Genomic DNA, 21,267 nt, shown 5'->3' with positions numbered 1-21,267 from the left:
ATTCTTTAAATAAATATTAAACATGCGCTAATGCATTCATATCAAACTTGTTTGAAAAGTATAAAAAATAGGGTATCTGTGACGTACATTCCTTTCATATAGTAACTAAATGTATTTGGTACAATTAACTATTTCGGTGTGAGAACAAAGTTTGGTATGCAGCCTTGGTCTTGGTGTGGTATTTATTATGACGTATAGCGCACTGTGTTGTGATGTAAGGAGGTCGCCACACTGCTATTAGTGCTATTTGTATGTTGGCACTCGAGCAAGTACTTAATGCTTAGTGTGTGTCGTCGCAGTAATATCTCTTGAAACGCGATAAATTTTCTTTGAACAATCAACAATCTTTTTGCTCGCTTAATTAACTCGTATACGATAAATGAGTCGAGTACCGAGATAATAATTATTTATTAAAGCAAATATATTTTTTTGCGCGATTTTCTTTGCGATTTCCTCGAAATCGAAGTAATAGGGGATTTGACGTGCGTTTATTCGTGTGATAAGACTGATAAGCATATGTTTTAAAAATATTTGGGTTCAAATGTATGTCACATCATGCTTCAAAGTTTTCGTCAATTTAGATGTAATTCCCCGACTGTTTCCCGATCGAGGACATGAAGTAACATACATACACGTAAGTGCAGTCTACGAGTTTGAGCATGCAAACTCTATGCGATACCATTGTTCAACTTTGCTTATAACTTGAAAAGTATTGTAACACATTTTCGTATCAAGATTCTTGGTTGTAACAGATATATCTCTATACATCTTATTAGAATATATTCTATTAAAATATTGTACAGTGGTTATGAAAATGCAATGGTTATGAAATGAATAGTTTGAAATATAAAAAACAAAAATTCGGCATTTGGTTTTCAATATGTTGTAACGAGACATGATCGAATAACAGAAAGTAATAATACATCGAGTGTTTATTAATAATTTCTTCTATTTCATTGGATTTCGCGTTGTGTTGATCGGAAATGTGCAAAGTCCGAAATGCGATAATTCCAATTTGATTAATGCACGATCATAATTAGTCATATTTCCACGAATGAGTATGTGTGAAAGTGAATGCAATGAAGAAATCTGGGAAGAGAAAGATGTTTAGAAAACATTGGACGACAATGAAACAATTATCAGAGGTTGCTTTATTATAAATTTATTATTTATATATTATTCATTACACATTTGCAGATTTCGACAAGCTGCTTGCTTCTATTATGTAGAATTTTGAAGTAACATGCTTTATTTTTTTTTTTTTTGTCGATACACGAGAATGCGAAGACATATGTTATCGTAGAATAACAATGAACAAAGAACGTCCGGTGACAAACGATCACGGACGATTTACCGTCGCTCTGTCTCCGTGCCTATTTAATTCCGTGGGAATTTGACTAGTGCAGGATGTAAGCGTTAACTTTAATGCTGCTTCACTACCGCTTCTCCGCTAAAGTAAACGATGACGCTGCGTAACGTATAAATTTCGCTCTCCGCCTTCGGCGCGTCAGGACGGAGAAGCATTTCCGCTGCCACGCGGCTGAAGACTCTTCCACTGCGTGTTTGCACTGCCGAGGTGCAGCGATGCAACTCGTCGTCTCCAACAGCGTTTATCTAACGAGTCTTTCTGATGGCGCGCGAATCCCTGGATAAGTTTCGCGAGTTTGCGCGTCATTTCTCCGCTCTCCCCTTTTCGCAAGAGGGAGTTATTAGCGAAATTACGCGAAATAAACCGGTTTAATGGGCCGAGACGTACATCGGCCGCCGGCTGATTTATTCGACACGACTCAATTATCCACCGCACGATCTTGCGTTGGTCGTAAATTAATTAACGCACGATACGTACATGTCGTTTTAATCTTAATCCAACTCTCGCCCGTGTTTCAACTGTGCACATACAATCCCAAAGCGACGTGCAATCTTTTACTTAGCGCATTTGCACTATTATCGGCTCACTACGAAACGCAAGCAGTCACGTGTGCGCGAGTCAGGCGAATTATCCGGATCACCGTATGTTTGTAGATTACAACTGGTAGTTTACGTCGTTTTACGCGATACGACCGGCCTACAACATGTAATTCACGTACAGTGTTGAAGTGGACGATATCACGAGGCGACACAATGACCGCTGATTAAACAATGTACATACATACGACACGAGTGGTTCATGTTGACCATGTGCGCGTGATTATATTTATCATAACGCACTTGAGTAGCCAAATTGTTGTTATCGACAATTAATTTCTGGCCACCGCGACATTCAACTTTGGGTGAGAACGTGCGACGATGATCTCGAATATCGAAGGCGTATACCTATTTATACGATGAGCTGTTGATTATACTGGATTTAATATAAAAAGAAATGCAACGATTAGATTTCCATTTCGACGGAAATTACCCGTAAAAAGTCTTTATTTAATAGATACATTTTTTAATCATATAATGACGCAATAATGAAAAATCGATAATTTGATTCAAATTATACGGAATTATTAAAAGGTCATTATTCTCACTTCGTCCAGTTTGCTCCGTGCCATTCACGATGGACAGAAATGGAGAGTCTCGCTAATTTAATGTTGAATTTTTTTTCGCGAATCGTACCTTTTCGTTTCACTTTGCGTAGTTCATCCGGCGTGCTAGCAAACCATGCGAAATTTGCATTTGAAATAGCGAAGCCCCGCAAAATGGGAAACGCCGTTAAAACACGGGCGAGATTCGAAGGGCCCGGTGCGCATTTTTGTGACGTTGCCGTTACCAACGTGACTTCGCGGTGGCCCGTCTGAATCGTTGAAATTGCATTTGCGCCGCTCCGCGATTCAGCCGGGAGGGACAACCTATTGCCAGCCAACGTATGCGGCACGTAGGTATATCTATACGTAACACGCGCAGTCAGCGTGAACATGACAGAGTCCTGCCGGTATAATCTGACATCGACGCAAAGCGCGAAACAATACCGCCGCACGCCGGACTCGCGTGACGAGGAGTATCGTGACGTGCGGTGACGTGACGAACTGCGTGACGTGCACCGACGTTCGGTCCGCGGGATATCCTCGCTTCGAGCATTTTCATCGAGATTTATAATCGAAACACAGGGAATGATCGGATATTCCCTTTGCTATCCATTCTGTTTGTTCTCTCGTATGTTCACGCGCGCGCGCGCGCGCGCTCGTCCGCGCATATTTAGTTGAAGGAAATCAAGTATTTATCTCGGCTGCATAGAAACATTTGACATTTGTGAAATTCATTTTCTCCATAGAAAATTCGTGCGGATTATTTCGTCGCGCGCGCTTTATTATTTGTTCCGGGGAGAATTCCTCCCGGAATACGATAAATTTCTTTGCCGAGCTGCCCTTTTTTTTTTTAACCGTCGAGATTTCGCCGAGCTCGGCACTTTGTTGGTTCACCTCGCACTTCCACGAGATACTGCTTAATGCGTCGACAGGATAATTCAGGGAGCTTACACATCTGCGGCAGTATAACAAGTTCCCCAGAACGAAAGTTTCGCGCGATGAAGTTAAGGGGAAATTACTTAGCCGCATTAAATCGCTTTAGCCCGCGGGATGATGGATATTCGGAGCGGACGCGCGCACTCTTTCCTCTACTACGTAAACCCGTACGCTGCGAAACAAGACTGCTGGGACGAGGATTTGTTGCATCGACTGCACACATTGTGTTGCATAAAGCGGTATCACGCGGAGCGCGCAGGATAACCTGTTGCGGATTGATGATCTCGCGATGGAAAACCGTGCGCATGAAAGATCAGAATATTCTTTTGCATCTAAGCCATGACTCGACACCGAGTTTCATCCATCTTGTGATCTTAGAGAGCTCGCAATACCAGATTTGAATGAGATTTGCCCCAAAAATAAAATAATCTACCTTATTCTTTTTGATTTCAATCGCCGCTTCTTTGCTACATAAAATTATTCAGAAGTAAAATTATTTCTTATAAGTTTTGCACGTAAACTCCTGCTGATAAAATATTCTTATCTGAGACGGATGTTTTAAGAGGTAGTTATAATATTGAAGTTTTCATTGAATAATAAACGTACGGCTGCTTTTGAGTGCAACAGTGTTCTGTAAATGCGTTTCGCTTCCTCACTCCTGCCGGATATTGTATAATGCGAACACTATAAATTGGAACGCGACGTGACACGTTGACACAAGGATATAACATTGCGCGAGGAGACGTTCACTGTGCAACCTCGTAACTTTGTGATAACGGAGAATCTAAGCTTTACCCTTATGACATCAAAAATATGCCAACGCGTTATATACAGAGTGATTCAGGAGGAAAGATATATTTTGGAAAGTGATGATATGTGTCATTATAAGATTTATAAGTTAATAGTCATTATAAGTCTTTATAGTTACGGAGATATTTAAATTTAATAATTTACTAGAAAAATGACAAAAGTAGTACGCACGTTACATTCACGATAAATTTTTAAAAGTTTTACCGTCAGCGTTCATGCACTTTTCAATTCATGTTGTAAAATTGCGTTATTCTTTTGAGTTCATGTTATTGTTCCTTTATGTGGACAGCAGCATCAAAGATATATGCAATCAATTCTTTTCGTATATTCGCTTTTCTTTTGTAAACTTCACTTTTTATCAATTTCCATAAATAATAATTCAACGGAATGAAATCCGAAGATCTTGGTCAATGAATCTTATCATTTCCCAAAATATTTTTCTTTTTTCTGAAATTATTTCACTCTGTATAGCGTACTTTTTCGTTTTTTATACATTTTGCCATAATAGGATCGTTTCTAATATTCATCGTAATGTAATATTTGCAAGAAAATATTTTTTTCTGCTTATAATTTGAAATATGAATATTTTATCTATATAAAATTCACATAATGAAATTATTAATGGTATTAATCCTTTATTCTAGATTTATCACGGTGTAAGTTGAGCTTCTAAAATTTTATTAAAATCAAAGTGCACAACGTTTTATTAAAATGTAGAACGCTTCTCTCAAAAGGGAGTAATATCATTTTGCAAATAAGTGCTCGCATATTATACCGTATTGGAAAAATCCTCCGTAAAATCTCAAACGTATGCCAATCCTCTTTCAAGCGCTATCGCCGACATGGGTCGATCATCCGTTCGATGAAACTCACAGGGCCGAACACCGATTGATCCCGTATATCTCGTAGTCAAGGTACGGGGAAGGAATCGCGGAATAGAAAAGCCGCGAGATCGAGAATGCGTCTTGAATAGCCGTGCCGGGGCAAACTGAAGGCGATGCAGCCGGAAGTGTGTACGTTTACCACGCTCGATGCGCTCGCGGCGCTGGGCGTGTATGAGGCCGGATTAGACTGCTTAAGCCGGACGCACACAGGAATAAGGGGGCCAGGGTGGTCGTGACGAAGTTTATTTATAAGGGGGAGGAAGTTTCGTGGCCGAGCAGAACGCGCGCCGCAGCCACGCTAAGCTCTTTGGCCGGATAAACTTTCCAGACTCCCCGGTATCGCCATCGATTGTGGCCCTGCGCCAAAACCTCCTTATCCTACATAATATTTTACGAACGTATACCTCGTTTTGTGTTTCTTACGCGAAGAATGAAATGCAGCCGTGCCGTGCGCCTAGTGGCGAGCGCGGAAATTCACACAACCGGGACACGTTTTTTTTTTCTCTTCCGAACCTCAATCGCGGCGTTTAAATAATTGCGCGAATAACCGGAAGCATTCGTCGGTCCAGTTCGATCGGGAACCCGGCGACCCGACTGGAGAAAAAAAAGAAAGAAATGTACTCTTTCGCTCGCTGAACTTGAAAATTTTTGCGCTCGCATGAGAATCGCATGGTGAAAGCAGTGTTCGCGAAACGCTCGTCAAAGGAAACGTTGCATTCGCCGAATAAAACGTGAATTTTTATCAACTTCACGATAAAAATAGGTTTCACTGCATGCACAGACGTTATTATTCGGAAAGTTGCTTTCGAGTGCGCGCGTGCTCCATTCTCGGGAGTAAAACTTTCAAGCCTTGCAGCGCAGAGCACCGTATTTGCAGAATCGATCATAAAAAAAAACGTGATATTTACTGCAACGATTATTTTATTCGTATAATATGTAATGCATTAATGTAATTATAGATATCCTTCGAAATTCGTTACATTCAAATATTGCAAATTCTTACGGGGACCAAGAAGAACTGCAATCGAATTAAATAACGGTAGGGAAATAGTGCGAAATTTCGAATCGATTTTGTTCGTCGGAAGTGCTCGAACGTTTCGCGCGAATGCAAATAATGGAGAGCGAAGACACGTATATTAGAGTATTCGTAGTATCTTACCTTAGTCCACATCTTCCTCCGTATAGCAGCAACGGTTTACGACGCGATGCCGGTGTAAGCTCCGCGGATTTTACTGTCGCCGGAAGTCTCGACGTCCAACTTCTCGTCCCTGGCAACATCCGGAGTGTCCAGCCGTAAATGAAACTATCACGGTATAGTCTGCAAACCGTCGTTGCTCGTCATCCTAGAGAATAATCGAGAAAGGCACCGTTTGTTGGCACTGAGACAAACGCAAGGCGATCTCTCAGATTTGTCTCTTGATCGGCGAGTGCACCAAGTGGTGAATCTTAAGTGAAATCTTTAGAAATAATAATTTTGTATTGTAAATGAATAAGATATGATGTTTGAAGCTCATTAACAATGCGACTATTAAACCATTTAACTAACTTGTTTAAGAATTAAGTTGGAACGAATCCGATTGAATAAAAAAAGACAAATTGTAGATATTTATTAATATCTTTATTACTGAATTTTACGAATGTCTTTCTGCCTTGCGAACGTCGCGAATGATTTTGTTCCGTGTGAGAAAACGTCCGTGGACCAAGCAAGTTGAAGTGTATAATAGCGGGAGCACTTCCTTCTAAGTGTATTAATTAATCTTCTGCTAATCCTGCTAAGTATACATTGCTTCGAAACTTCCTGACAATCCAGGGCCGGGTTTATGTTTACTGAAAGATTACGAACAGTAAGATGGTAATTGCCTTAATACCGTTTTACATGGCAAAGCCAGCCTCAGACTACGACTACTACGATATGACAGTAGAATGAGGCAATAAATTAGACACGACAGGGTTTGTCTAGAACGTGAACAACGTATGTTACAGCGACATAACAGAAATATATACGTGCTCTAAGTGATAAATTATAATATTCCAAAGTGTATATTGATACGTAAGTATCTTGACCAATTTTGCTTAATGTGGTAATTGGAGGAAAGAAAATATCCATCTAATTTGTGAAAACAATGTATTTTCTAGTTCCTCTATTTACACTAAAACACAACATCGTGTACCGCAGTATTAATTAGACTCTTAATAATTAAATACAGTTTCTAAAAGTTACAACGATGAACTATTTTAAAAGAAATGTAATTAGTTAATTTACGTCACGAAGTTTTCTCGTTATTTAATTTGAATGGCGGCAAGCACGACGATAAATCGAAGTTTATTATTGGTTAATTCGTGCTTTAATCAAGTTTTGCTCTACCGTTTAGCCACGGTTTCCTTTATTTTTAGAAAATTTTCCGCTAACACTGAGAGAAATTTTTTGCTGTATTAGCAAATCATTTGTCAGTATAGTGACAGCAAATACTTGGTTGCTGCGAGAGCTAATTAATTTAGCAATAGTAGCAAACCTTTTGTTGGCAATAGCAAAAAGTTTGCTTTCGCAGCAAATGAAATTTTGTTGTCACTTAAATTTTTCTCAGTGAAAATAACCCGTTAAACAAGAACGTTTATTGTGAATTACGTTCAAGGATATTTTCCGTACTGGAATTTGGGAAATAAGCCGGCAGGAAACCGTTTCGTACCGCGTTTATGTCACTGCAGACTGCGCAACCAGTCGGATGCAAATGCGGATGTTAATTCGTGCTATCCGGCACGGAAGAACACTAGCTCATATTGGCACGATCCTTGCTCCGAATGCTGCTGTCGCCGCATCGACCAATTTACAACGGAGTCTCTTAGACCTGCGATATAATTACGTCGTAATGAACTTCGATACAAACGTTAGAAAAAGACGCTACTGAATTCCGTTCTACTTTTTACTCTTGAGACGCAAGAAGATATATTGGAAAGTATAACGACAAATGTAACAACGAAGATTTTCAGTTATCTAGGAATTTTATTTCAAACTCACGTTTTAGTTTTTAGATAAACTAGGGCGTATACGTATATCCGTATGATATAATACACATGCATGATCGCGAAATATTTAGAATTCTCCAATCGGCATGAAATGGAAACGTCAGTCAAATGTCAAAGACGAGATCTTTTGATTCTTAATAGAACTAAAATAACGCTAAATCGATTGGATCAACAAGTTTAACAAAATTTGCTCGCATTAAACACAGTCCAAATTTTTACAAATAAAACGTACGTGTCGACATATAATGATATTTTTGGTGTATTTAATAAATAAAAAAATGGATTTTTGGAAAACGATTTTTTTAAATACAAATTTTTCTATTTGATCAAAGCGTATTGTTCCAATTTATTTTACACAATTTGGTTATTTCATTCTGCGAGTGATTGTTGCTGTAATAAACAATACAAATTGATAACGTTACATAAAGAAAAAATGCAATAAACTGATATTGCTCTTCTCACCATTTGGTAAATTTAAAAAAATTGAGTTATATTTCTGTTAGTAAAAATATTGATATTGTAAACATTTTGAAGTTATAAACAAAACGACTCAGAATTGATCGTCGAATCTTTGGATGAAAAAAAATTCGTATATAATATAAATTGTTAGTCAATATCTTGAGATACAGCCGTAACATCATTAAACAGCTCAGAGAAAAGCGGAGCGCAGAGCGAGGCGCATAAAATAAAGTTTTCTTCGGAACGTTAACTTTGTATTCGCCTGAAAATTCATTATGCGGTTTTTACCGCCGTGCTTCGACTCGATGCTTTCTCGGATCGCTGAAAAAAGGTCTTTCGACGCGCAAGTACGTTGCGATTCAGACCAGATAGATGGACGGAGGTTTGGGATCCTTCGTCCGACGGCGAAGTAATATCGGATGGTCGCCGAGCGTGCCGGAAGTTCCGTTCCGCGGCGAGAGAATATCCGTCGTGATCGAAAAAGCGAAACGCCATTCTCTTGCGTGCGCGTGCACGAAACGCTCGTCCTCGTCGTTGGTCGTTGTCGTTATTGTTTCGATATTCATTGTCGCCGTATTGTCGAGCGACGATAAATTAGAGACGTCCGCAAACGATCGCGGTGATCGCACAAAGAATATTGAATATATTGGGAGGGATACAGGGGATGCGACGCGGACGGAAAAATAAGAAAGCATCTACGGCCGTTCAGTGATACTCGGTGATTTACAACGCTATAACAGTACACCGGAAGTTCTGCAACGTCCGAGAAGATTCATCGTGTACACCGGTGAACGGCGGATTATATCGGATTTATGAAATAAATGAATAAAAATATATAAGGATAACGAAATTATACCAAGAACATGAAAATTATAATTAGGATATGTAATGTCATAATTTCACTAGTTTTTAGAAGATACTGGAGAATTTAAATTCAATATTATCGGTTAACATCAGCATTTTCCGTTTGATTGAATTTATTAATTATGCTTTTTGATTATTTTTCCCAGTTATTTTTTCTTTTTTCCTAAGAAAGCAAGCTCTCGGTGCTTCATGAACGTAAAAAGAAAATTCGCAATCTTTGCATAAATGCAAAACAGTTTTAGCGAGCTGTTTACTAAGTGTAAGACTGTTGTTCAACAGCAATAAGATTTATATCTACGTTACGTTAAGTTATTCTAATTTATTCAGTTTTATATCGTTTTGTATTTATGGATAAACTTTCCTTAAATCAATGCAAAGATTCTGATTAAGCGCAGGCAAACTTGCAGCCTTTTGAAACTCTACTTTAAGTTCAAAAGGAATCGTACCCGGAATCGCGAATACGTATACGAAACGGAACACGATCATTTTGTTAATGGAACGATCCAATGTATCATGCATACGGCGAAATCTATTAAATGATTACATCGCTATAGCTTTACTGGTGATATGTAATGCAGCGACGGATAATACAGCGGATTCGATAGCAAAGGGTGGAGGATAGAGGAAATCAATTTATTTCGTCCGGCGCGAGAGTGCCGTAGGAAGAAAACATTCTTTTCGGAGCATCGCTGCTGGAATACGACTTTACTGTGTCTATGTGCCGGGGCGTTTGCTACGCGGCGACATTGTACACAATGCGACGTCGTATTTAATTTCGTCGTCGTCGTCGTCGTCGTCTTCGGCATCCATCGCCGCTGAAATTGCAGCGCGCTGTTTGCCGTGGGCCCAGCGTCGACAGTTGTTGATTTATCGCGACCGAACAACCGAACCGTTAACGCCTGCCTCGACACGAAGCATCCCCATCGCCATCGTCATTCTCTCTGCGTCTCTCTATCTCTTTCCCGATCGACCTATCCTCGCGGCGTTCACCATCGAATTCGTTCCGAAGTGGATTTATCGTTGTTACCGTGGCATTGGACGCTTTTTGCCCGAGGGTCCCCGAAGGGCTCCCGAATGAGTTTACGGGAGCCTCCGGACAGTGCCGAAAATGGGACTCGGTTTCGCGTACGTCTACGCATATGCTCGCACGCATGTGACCGCGCGTTAGGACGTTGATTTTATCTACGAAACGAGGCAAGAGGCAATTTCAAAAACGATGCAGGATTTACTTCGTAAGTGATTCATAATAAAATGACAGCGTAAGAAAGTCAGTTTTACGTTCTCTTTTAATCCAATGCTCTTCCTATTTTATATGTATATTTTGTTATTTTAATTATATTCTATATTTTTTAATTCATCTTTTAATAGGTTTTATAGCAACGTGTGTACAGAAACTGTTCAGTTTACGTACTGAAATACACTTTGGTAGTTTTCTATCTTCGATGTTTCGGTTTCTTCATCTTTTGTTCGTACGTAATAGCCTCTTTGGTCAAGGAGTATAATAGGCGGCTTAATCAGTATATTAAACGGGTGTTCCGCATATAGGAGATTATAATCTATTCGGTGCGAGGGACCATAATGCCGCACGGTCTATCTTGTCGCTCGAAATAGCCGCTGAGAAAATCTGTTCGGAGACCATTTTCGAGTTAACATGCCGCCGCAGTGTCAAACTATCAGAGCGGAACACACGCTATACATGACGCAAACGTCGTGCCGCGTTCAATCAAGATTTAATGAAATTATAGTCCGGTTCGAGAATATCGCTCGCATTTCGCCCGTCGAAATATCCTGACCATTACAAAATTAGTAATCACGAGTGACGCGGGAAGGACGATAATTTCTGCAGGATGCCCCCGCGGTAACACTAGCAGGCGCGTGACACCTCTGACCCGAAGACGAGAGCGAGCAAATTTCGGCGTTCGGGTCGACTCTGAAAATTTCAGAGGTATAGAAACCGCGGTGGCGCGTATACGATGCCTCTAGCCGTGACAAATGAACCGTAGAACCGAAACGCGAGTACATCAACGGTGATTTTCGAGTCAACCATTTATTACGCCGGGCGGCGTAAATCGCAATGAGAGTAATGGCCACGGCGGAAGAAAGGCGGTCTTAGCAAAGGCGATCTATTTTCGTCAGCGTTCAAAAAATTTATCACGCTACCCCTTTTTTAATACCATCTCTTGGCCAACGACGTTTTTTTATTTTTTATTTATTTTTTTTTTACATTTAATAGATAACGGCGTATCGCTGATCGTACGCGGTTATCGCGCGCGGCCGCCTATGGATCTCGCGGAGAATGCTTTCGGTGAATTAAACTTTATCGGCGAAAAGTATAAAATAACGGCGTAACGCGCAAACAGAGCGGAACAATTCTACACGGGACTCCGCTATCGCGCCGAGAAATTTGTTCTATTTTGTGTGACCGGCGTGGATCCGGTGATATGGCCGGCGGTCGGTGATACATAGCGTTTCCGTCGGGGCCATTTCGTTTCAGCACGCGTATCGCGTGCAATCGCTACTTTCGTCGTCCCGGGCCGGTGTGCGCTGCGCGCGCGCGTGTATGTGCCGTGAGTTGCTCGTACGTGCGCACGTGGATGTGCAGCACGGTGTATATACGCGTATATAGATACACGCCGACCCGCTGTATACCTTCACGTGTGTCCGTGCGTATATATATCATGAGCGAGTTTCAGGTTTCAGTAGCTGACATGTTCCTTCGACGCTCGCGATCCAGAGGCAATTACTTTGGAAGCATGGCTCGACACGCGTGGTCCATTATATCCCCGGCTCGATTTCGACGCCGGAATTTTATTTTGCCGCAAGATGGTTGAGGGTTGAGGTAGAGCTCTCGCGAAGAGGCGAGGCGAGGTCGTTTAATTCGAAAAGACCTTTATGATTACGATCTGATCATGCGTGTCGCATTTATCTGCGTACAATTTTACCGCATAAAATAGTTAACTAAAATAGTTTAAATAATTGCACATAATTCTGTAAATTCCTTAATTAAAATGTAGACAGATTTTTTGCATGTTTTTTCCAGCTTTCTTATTGTTATTCTCTATAATAGCCACTAGATTATATCAAGCTTGATAAGGTATTCATCTTATCGATCGCTAAAATATCGAACGTTTAATGTTCTCCCGATCAGTAATAAACCGTCGCAACTTCCCCGACGCATCCGCGTTCTGATAAATCTATCGAGGTCACTGAATTTGAAGGCTCTCTGTGGGACTCAAAAAAACGAAGTGTGCGAGTGTGCAATTCCTCGCGACAGCAATTTCACACGAAGCGTCCGATGCGCCGACTCGATTGGATTCTTTCGAACCGAAATCAAGTGGCCGTGCCACTTCGGCAATAGCACCTTCACCCAGCGCCGGGAGCCTCCACATATAGTCGATGGTAGGAAAGCATCGAACCGTGCTTCCGCGGTCACCGCGCGTTGTCCGAAACACCCTCATATGCTGTTCACTCCGCCCTCGTCTTTTTTCTCGCTCTCTTCCCGCGCCGATCTTTGACGTCATAAATGTTGGGATGCACAGCACGTAAACGGTCAGATGCGCGGCAATAATGGAAAATTGGTTGTGCCAACTTTTCGGGGAAGCTCGGATATTAACTCGTTATATTGTTGCTCGGTTTGAATGTCGATGCTTTCTTGAAGGCAAAAGGATGATAGAATTTTCTTTAAGGGAGGAGATCCGTTTTAAGGAGATTTTTTAAATTAATTTTTATGAATTTTTCGTGCCAAAACAGTAAAACCGGTTGAAAAATCTTTTTGCGTACATATTTATTGGTATTTTTTATGCTTATACAAATTTTTATAAGACATTTTGTTGAGTCGTACTCGCTTGGCGCGCTGGACCGCAAGAGGCAGCATTTTATCGGTACCCACGATTGCGCCCGTTTGACTGATCTGAAACAAAAAATCAAGGTATATTTTGGTTTGGCAGATGATCTTTTTTATAGCCCCTAGCTCGATCGGATTGAAAAAAAAAATCACAAAATGGCGCCACGATAACGATTTTTTTTTTAATTTGGCAGCTTTTTTCAGTCTTCTTCAAGTTGTACAGGTTGTAATTTTTTATGTAGACTAATCGCCGCGGTAGGGAAATGTATTCTGAACAACCTTGCGAAAATTTAAGTGAATCGATTCAGTGGTTCCTGAGATATCATGGGTACAAGTTTGAAAAAAGTGGTTTCGAGAAAAACGCGTTTAAAGTTTATGAATCGGTAGAAATAATCGTTGATTTCAGTCACTTATACGCTCAATCGGCTATTCCGGCGCCATATTGGTGTTCTTCTTCCTCCAAGTAAAAATTAAAATTAAGAAAAGAGAGAAACAGAAGGAAAAAAAGAGTTGAAATGAGAGAGAAAGAAGAGGAGAGGCGGAGATCACACACCAGTGATGGTAGCGGTTCTGGAACCGAGCTTCCATTGAATTTGTCGCAAATAAATAGACATTGTATATAGCGTTGCCCGCCCTTTTTGAGTCGAACGACGGCGGTGGCGGCGGCGGCGGCAGCGGGGGCGGCTAGTTGGTGTCGACGGACCGCGAAATCCACGCCGGTCGGCATTGCGCTGTGATGCATGAGTGAAACGAACGAGAAATACGGATCGAGATTGAGGATATAAACGCCGAGAGAGAGAGAGAGAGAGAGAGAGAGAAGGAGAGAAAAATAAAAAAAAATGGTCGACGAGCCGCACGTAAACAGGGACGCGAGTTCCTGTCGCTGATCCATGCCGATGTATCTGCCTACCCCTCTAGTCCCTCTCCTCGTGTAAAACTCTGCGTTACCGCGATGCCTCGTTTTTTGACGGAACAAGAGACCGGGCGATTTTAATGTTTTAACGAGCTTTTTTTCAAGGGCGAGTTCTGTTAACGACCTCGCGGCGCAGATGTTCGGCCGCGAATAGCGCGCATAATTGAGAATATGCAGTTAGCGAACTCGCGCGGAAATCATGGATATTCGTATACGAGATACGGACGAGAAGAAATTTTCTCGAAATAGCACTTTGCGCAGCGATATGATTACTGCGGGTTTAATACCTGTAGTAACGCTGAGGTAATAATTGAGAATAACCGTATCGTAGGATTAACATTTAACATAAAATTATTGCCAATAGCGTTTCATCCCTTTAGATTAATCAGTCGTAGGGACTCTGTCGGAAAATCAATAGGACACGTGCGTCACTGGGACGACGTAAGGCAATTCGTGAGTGGTACTCGTGGGACGACAGTTAGAACTTACGGGAGTGGTCTTATTGACCGGAACGAGCAGCGACGCGCGTAATGACGCGACATTAACATCCGCTTTGATTAAGTATCCGCGATTTAATCAAATCGACCGGAGCGGCAAGTTTGTCGTCTCTCTGTTGCGCTCTTGAGAATTCGGACGTGGCCCGACTGCGCGAGTCAACGCCGCCGCGCGATCCACGGCATTTCTCACAATTTACCTAATGGCACGTCGCTAGAATTCTGATGGCCATTATTATCCCGCGAGGGTGCCCTTGCTGTTCGCGGTTCGTGCGAGCGCAACACCCCCGCACGACCTCGAGCTCGTGTCATAATTAGTAACTGCATTTAATACGCTGTACAATGCCGGCGGCGAAGTGCGGAAGCGGCGCGAAAAGTTCGGGACAAAAAAAGCGACGGACGCGAAATAATAGCATACGAGGTTAAACGCGTCGCGTCGAGCGCTTTGGCGAAAGAGTTCGTGTTAACTGTCGTTAGACGAAATTGTTTCTTCTCCGCGAATGGGGAAATGTCGACTCTATTTCTGTCATAATAGTAAAACTCTGCTACGTTAAATATTTTTTTGCGTTATTTTTCGTGTAAAAAGAGTAATGATTTTGATTCTAAAAAAAAATGTGACACTTTCCAACGTGTGGTATATTTATTTAGTGACTTGCTTTCTCTGAACTATAAAATTACTGCAGTAGGTGAAAATATCTCTGTAGTACAAATGATAAAGTAGATAAAAAATACAGATTCGTTTGTTTACCATTCACGGTAATCGAACACAGTCAATCATCATGTTCGTTAGGTGAAATTAATTTGCATTCGCGAAATATCGCAACAGGTATATAATGGAGTTATTTTAGTACAATGTTTGTTTTACCTTTTTTTTTAATCCATTTTTGCCGAGGCTCTCAATTACAGTCTGGCTCCCTATATCGTCTATTGCATGTATCTTGATATCTCGTACAAATTGTCGAGTACGAAAATATAAATTACTTCGATGATTAGCCATCAGCAGATGTGCCTAGCATGTAGAGGTCGAAAATAACAACGCGATTCATGTATTTTGACGTAATAAAAAAAAACTCACGTATGCCAACTTTTATATTCGACACGATATCTCACTTTCGTTAAATTATTCGCATTCTGTTGATGATACGTTGAAACGCGTATTTATGTTCCCCACCGCAAAAACCAGGTCGATATACGGATCCTATTGTGTATTGTGAATTTTCTCGAGGGTTTTTCTCTCCGAAATTTTTAAAAAAGAATCGGGCCTTTCTCTGTTTCGTCTGCCCGCAGCACAAACGCTCGAATCGCGAATGGAGCCAATGTGACGTGAATACCGTGAATCTGTCATTTGCAAATTGCAAATAGGTTTATCAAGGAATTAGCCCCGACTTCTCGGATAAACTGAATAGAATAACATGTAAATTTACAAGACTATAGAAATTCTGTTCGTCGTAAAGATATCGACAAAACTTGATTTTCAAAGTAAGATTTAACGTATGGTAGACAGGAAATCAATAAGAGACGTCATGTTGAAGGAGAGAGATACGGTTTTCGTGTACGACTTTCGTGCGGTTAGTAATTTAGGTACGCCGCGGCATGCAGGCGGCCGGTAACCTGGGAACGCTTATACTCCGAGACTCGCGATTCGAGGTGTCGAATTTTCGAGGTAGGCTTCCGTTTGCGCGGGCCCTCTCCAGGGTTTTGCGGGTATATCCCACCTCTCGCGCGAACGGCCGCCGGCTCATATATTTTACGGCGGCGCGCAGTAACTAACAATTCGTAGTTTGCGGCCCGCCGCTATATTTTCGTCAGTTCATTCCCGCGGGGCACTCGAGAACCGCCGATTTATCGCCGAGGCCCCCCGCCCTCCCCCTTGCTATACCTTCCTCTTTCTTTCTTCCTTTCCTGCCTCGCCGACGTCCGGATGCCCGGCCTTCTCCGTTAACGCGTAAAATCGCTTCGTATCTGATTGTTCAGGGATAATCACAGGGATGTGAGAGGCGAGAAAGCGAATAAAAACAGTTTTCTCTTTTGTTCGTTTGTTTAATAAATGACTACGATTACTACGTCCACGTAACAGCTCGAGCTCACCTATTAGCGCTTAATACACGATATCAACGCTTGCATGAACGCGTGAACAGCAAGTTTCGAAACACGAATAACCCGACATCTATCGAAATAGAATACGAGGAATTATACAATATCCATAAGCGCGCGCGCATATACAACACAAAATTGATAGGATCAAATATATCAAATATCGCTATACAGAATAAAAAATATATCCACTGAAAATAATAAAAAAACGCGTAAACTTTGCAAATGCTAAATAAAGGTGTTAGCTCGATTCGTCGATTGCGAGCGTTAAATCCCCCGTGAGCGACATTAGTCTGTCGTGGCGGGAGTTTCGGGGACTCGGCCGTCTCGCCTCGATCCTCAAACTTTTCAATTATCGATGCGACGGGAGACGAGCGACGTTTTCAAGAGTGGTCGCTTCCACGCCGTCGAGAAGTATCTCTCATTCGACGTGGGGAAAAAAAACGTTGGATTATTTAGAAAAGAGGCTTTTATCGCGCCGTGGGGAAGATAAAGTCGCGCGGGGGCGGCCGGCGGGAGGCAAGCAGAAGCTCGTGATCGACCGACCATAACACCATACCGGGCTCATTCTCCGGGGAAGGACTGGCGGAGAAGGTGTAAATTACGGGCTCGGCGAGTCTGACGGCGGCTCTCTTGCAGACTTGAAGTATTTGTTAAACCGCAGAACCGTCCGCGGCGTTTCTCTCTTATTATTACGACGCGCGTGCGCTAAGATTCGGGACCGCTCCGCGCGACTGCCGGAATACTTACTTGGGGATAATTTATGAGTAAAATAAACTCGCCAACGAGCCATGAATATCTTCGGCAGTGTAAATTCCACGCTGCAGACACGAGCGGGCGCGACGACCTGCCGTCGTCATCATCGCTGTTGCGGCCCGCCGGGCCCGGTAATGGTGCGTTACGACGCGAACACATTTTTATCGTGTCGCAATGTGATCAGTTTCGTTGCGTTAAAAAGAGAAAAGTGAGAACGGCCTTTAAACGTCGTCTTGTGTGCCACAAAGTAAGAAATATTGATACGAGAATTGCGAGAAAATTGTAAATTATGTAACGAAGTATTTTTTTGTCTTGTTATACTATTGATCTCTCTTTCTCTTTTTTATAACGTATAATATTTTTACTTTATAAATTATATTATATACGTTATAAATACTTCATAATATGATCTACAACATAATACGTTAAAAACGTTGATACTTTTATATTTATATTTATTCTGCGAATATAATGAGAGTTTCTGATAATAACATTAAAAAATATGACGGCACGTTCGCTTTTTTGCGAACCGTACATTCTATATTTGAAAAGTATTAGTTCAAAATATCACCATTGTTTATAATAAAAATTATCGTATGATAATAGTATTATATAGAGCGAGAGATAGCGACAGAATCGGATTTATGGCGTTATGATCCTCGATGATGCACTTCGTAACAGTCCCCTCGGGTCTCGAGAACTAACGCAATCCGTATAATCCTTGTATCTAGATATGCTCTCTCGTCACGGGAATGATCATCGCGCTTCGAGGAGCAAAGCCGCGAGAAAAGAGCGGACGCGGCTCGCAAAATATGTAAGCGGTCGCATTCATAAATTGCAAACTAGACGAACCAACGCGCGTTTCTGCCGGCCGCTATCGGTCGACCCCTTCGCTTCGGAAAGTGTTACGGCGTAATAGAAACCGACGCGATAACGTTATCTGCCACGCGCTCTGTCTGCGGCGGAGTGATTAATACGAGGCCGCCGCCGACGTCCATCTCGTTTCTCGATTCGCCGCAGCCGGCGGGCGGGGGAGAGAGAGAGAGAAGGAGACGTTTATTTCCAAAAAGGAGCAACGAAGGATTATCGGGAGGGGTCATAAATCCTCCGTTCCAGAGCGGTGAGGGACGGAGGGCGAGGGCGAGAGCGAGCCATACGAATCCTTCGGGGCACTTGCGAGGGCACTACACCTGGTGCTGAAAAATATTGGAGCGAATTAGCGCGCTAATTCAAGGCGTCTCTAATCGCCCTTCTCGTATTCTCGTAATGGAGATAATTGTAGCGATAATTCCGTTACAATGACGCGGAATTAATTTGGCGCGTTCGCGCTAATTAGATCAGTCGGGGGCAGAAAGGACGTGGGACAACTTTCTCGCGAGTGTAATAGAAGATTAATTACTTAAGTATATTTCGGGAAATCGTTTTACTAAGTTTCGAAATGTTAGAAAGGGCCAAAAGTATGAAAATCTGAAGGATGCGCGTATGCTTTATTACGAGTTCATTGATTTATTGAACGACTTCGAAGTTGTCGCTAATAATTCTTATCAAGATAATAAGATGATTAGAATACAAGCCTAATCAAACGCACTACGATCGAACGCACAAAACAGATCCGTCACGCGTCATTCGTGGAGTGAACAATTACGGGGGATAACGATAATCGCGTTAAATCGCAGCGCGTGCTCGTTTGATTAGTCTCCGCGTTTGATTCCTTCTTCCTCGTCGGATGATCGTTACTACCCGCGATCTAAACAGCCGGTTCGGTTCACTCACGAACTGTCAACACGCAAACAGACATGTGCGACGTTGACGTCGTATCCGCATCCTTTGTTGATCAGCGCGCGAATTGCAATTGCATTCGCTCAATGGTCCAGTTACCGATCTACGCATCGCTAATCTCAGGAAATTGGTGGAACGCACGAAGGGATTTCTTTACGAATATTTTGCAAGCGCGCGAAGTAAATACATGATTAAATACGTATATATTTTTTATTATTTATATGTAATATATGTATATTAAAATATAATATATTTTTATGCCAATTATATTTTGGATTTTTGCAACAATTTGCCAGGTCTCTATAAAATTGGACAAATGGCGAAAAGATATGTTAATCAATTGCACCAAATGTAATTAGCACTGTATCATAATATTCGTTTTTGATAACTCGATGACGAAAATCTAAACGATTTGTTTTTTTTTTTTCCACATTTTCAGAACTGCGGGCCGACTGTTTTTCGACGACTTTTTTTGGGTGCGGTGAAACACTTCTGCGGATAAAACTCCCGCCATCGCGCCCGCTGCGAAACCAATTCACGATGAGCACTCGACAGGGATATGCTCCACCACCTCGTCCGCAAATGCAGCTGCCTACTCAAACTGTCCTCTCGCGCACACGTGTGCAACCGGCTGCATCCGTAATGTGTACGTAAGTACGTACGTGCAGTATTTTCAGAGGGGGTCGGCGGGTTGTTTGGTGGAGTTTGGCCTCTCTGTGCCCGTTGAAAATCAATGTGGACCGTATGAGAGTGGACGCACCGCTGTGCGCGCCGCACACACGCAACTAGAATCCAATCACGTCCGTTTTTGCGGCCGCGTTAATGCCTGTTTTCTGCGTGCCTCATTTATATTATTTCCCGCGACCGCGCGGCCGCCGCGCGCGCGCGCGCGCCGCGCCGTCTCTCTATTTCGTTATTCGACCGTGCGAGTCTCTCTATTTCGACGGTGGCGCTATTAAAGAAACATTTCTCTCCCTCGGTGTTTCCTCTCGCCCGGCATCGTGAAATTCTGATCGGGATTTTATACGAATTTATCGTCGGTCTCGGGCAAGATTAAATGTAGATGATACGATATTAAATTCTTCTGCATGGATTTCATCGTCTGCGCAGCTACGGTGTAATACGCCGCCGCCGCCTGATTCCGCGCCGTTGCACATTGAAGATAACGAGAATTGTGTCCGGAGATTGTCTTCGCCGCGGTGAAAATAGGGTCGCGACTAGAGGAGAGTTTGTTTGAATACATGAATCTTTCATACACGTGTTCCGCGCTCGAATATGTGATTTTATCGTGTATAACTTAGTCCGGAGAGATATCGATAAACACTTGTAGATACAACGTATAGTCGCCCACTAGATCCGCCGTACGCACATACATACGCCCGTTCTTTGTAATGCCTTATGCTTTATACATTCGCAAAAGAAGAAGCTCGGGGAGGCCAAGGCGCACGGTTTCCCGTCTTCGTTTTATACGATACAATCTGCCCGTGACCCATGATGCGAAATATCTTTCCAGCATTTCATGCCTTATTTTCACTCTGAGACATTTTTGAAACTCCGACGAATAAAATCATACTTTCTTCGTTGAATTGGAAAAAAAGTTATTCGATATATTTAATATCTCCGATTCACGAGAAATATCTAATACACAATGGAAAGATAAGAGATTGTGTTAGGAACTGAAGGGGCCAACAAAAGTGGTCCATTTACCGTTAAATCGCTCGGCGGAAGATTTTTACCGGCAAATATATTCTCGTGGATGCGTGAAAAAATACGTCGGGGTTATCGCCGGACTGTGAAATTCAAGAAAGGGTCGAAAAAAAGAAAGTGCAAGAACGGTCCGAAAAAGTTCAGCGACCCGCGGATACCGCTGGTTTTATAGTGAGACATCATTATCAGCTAC

Source organism: Temnothorax longispinosus, chromosome 9, assembly GCF_030848805.1.
Source record: "Temnothorax longispinosus isolate EJ_2023e chromosome 9, Tlon_JGU_v1, whole genome shotgun sequence".
NCBI lineage: Eukaryota > Metazoa > Arthropoda > Insecta > Hymenoptera > Formicidae > Temnothorax > Temnothorax longispinosus.
This window is presented reverse-complemented; position numbering follows the sequence as displayed.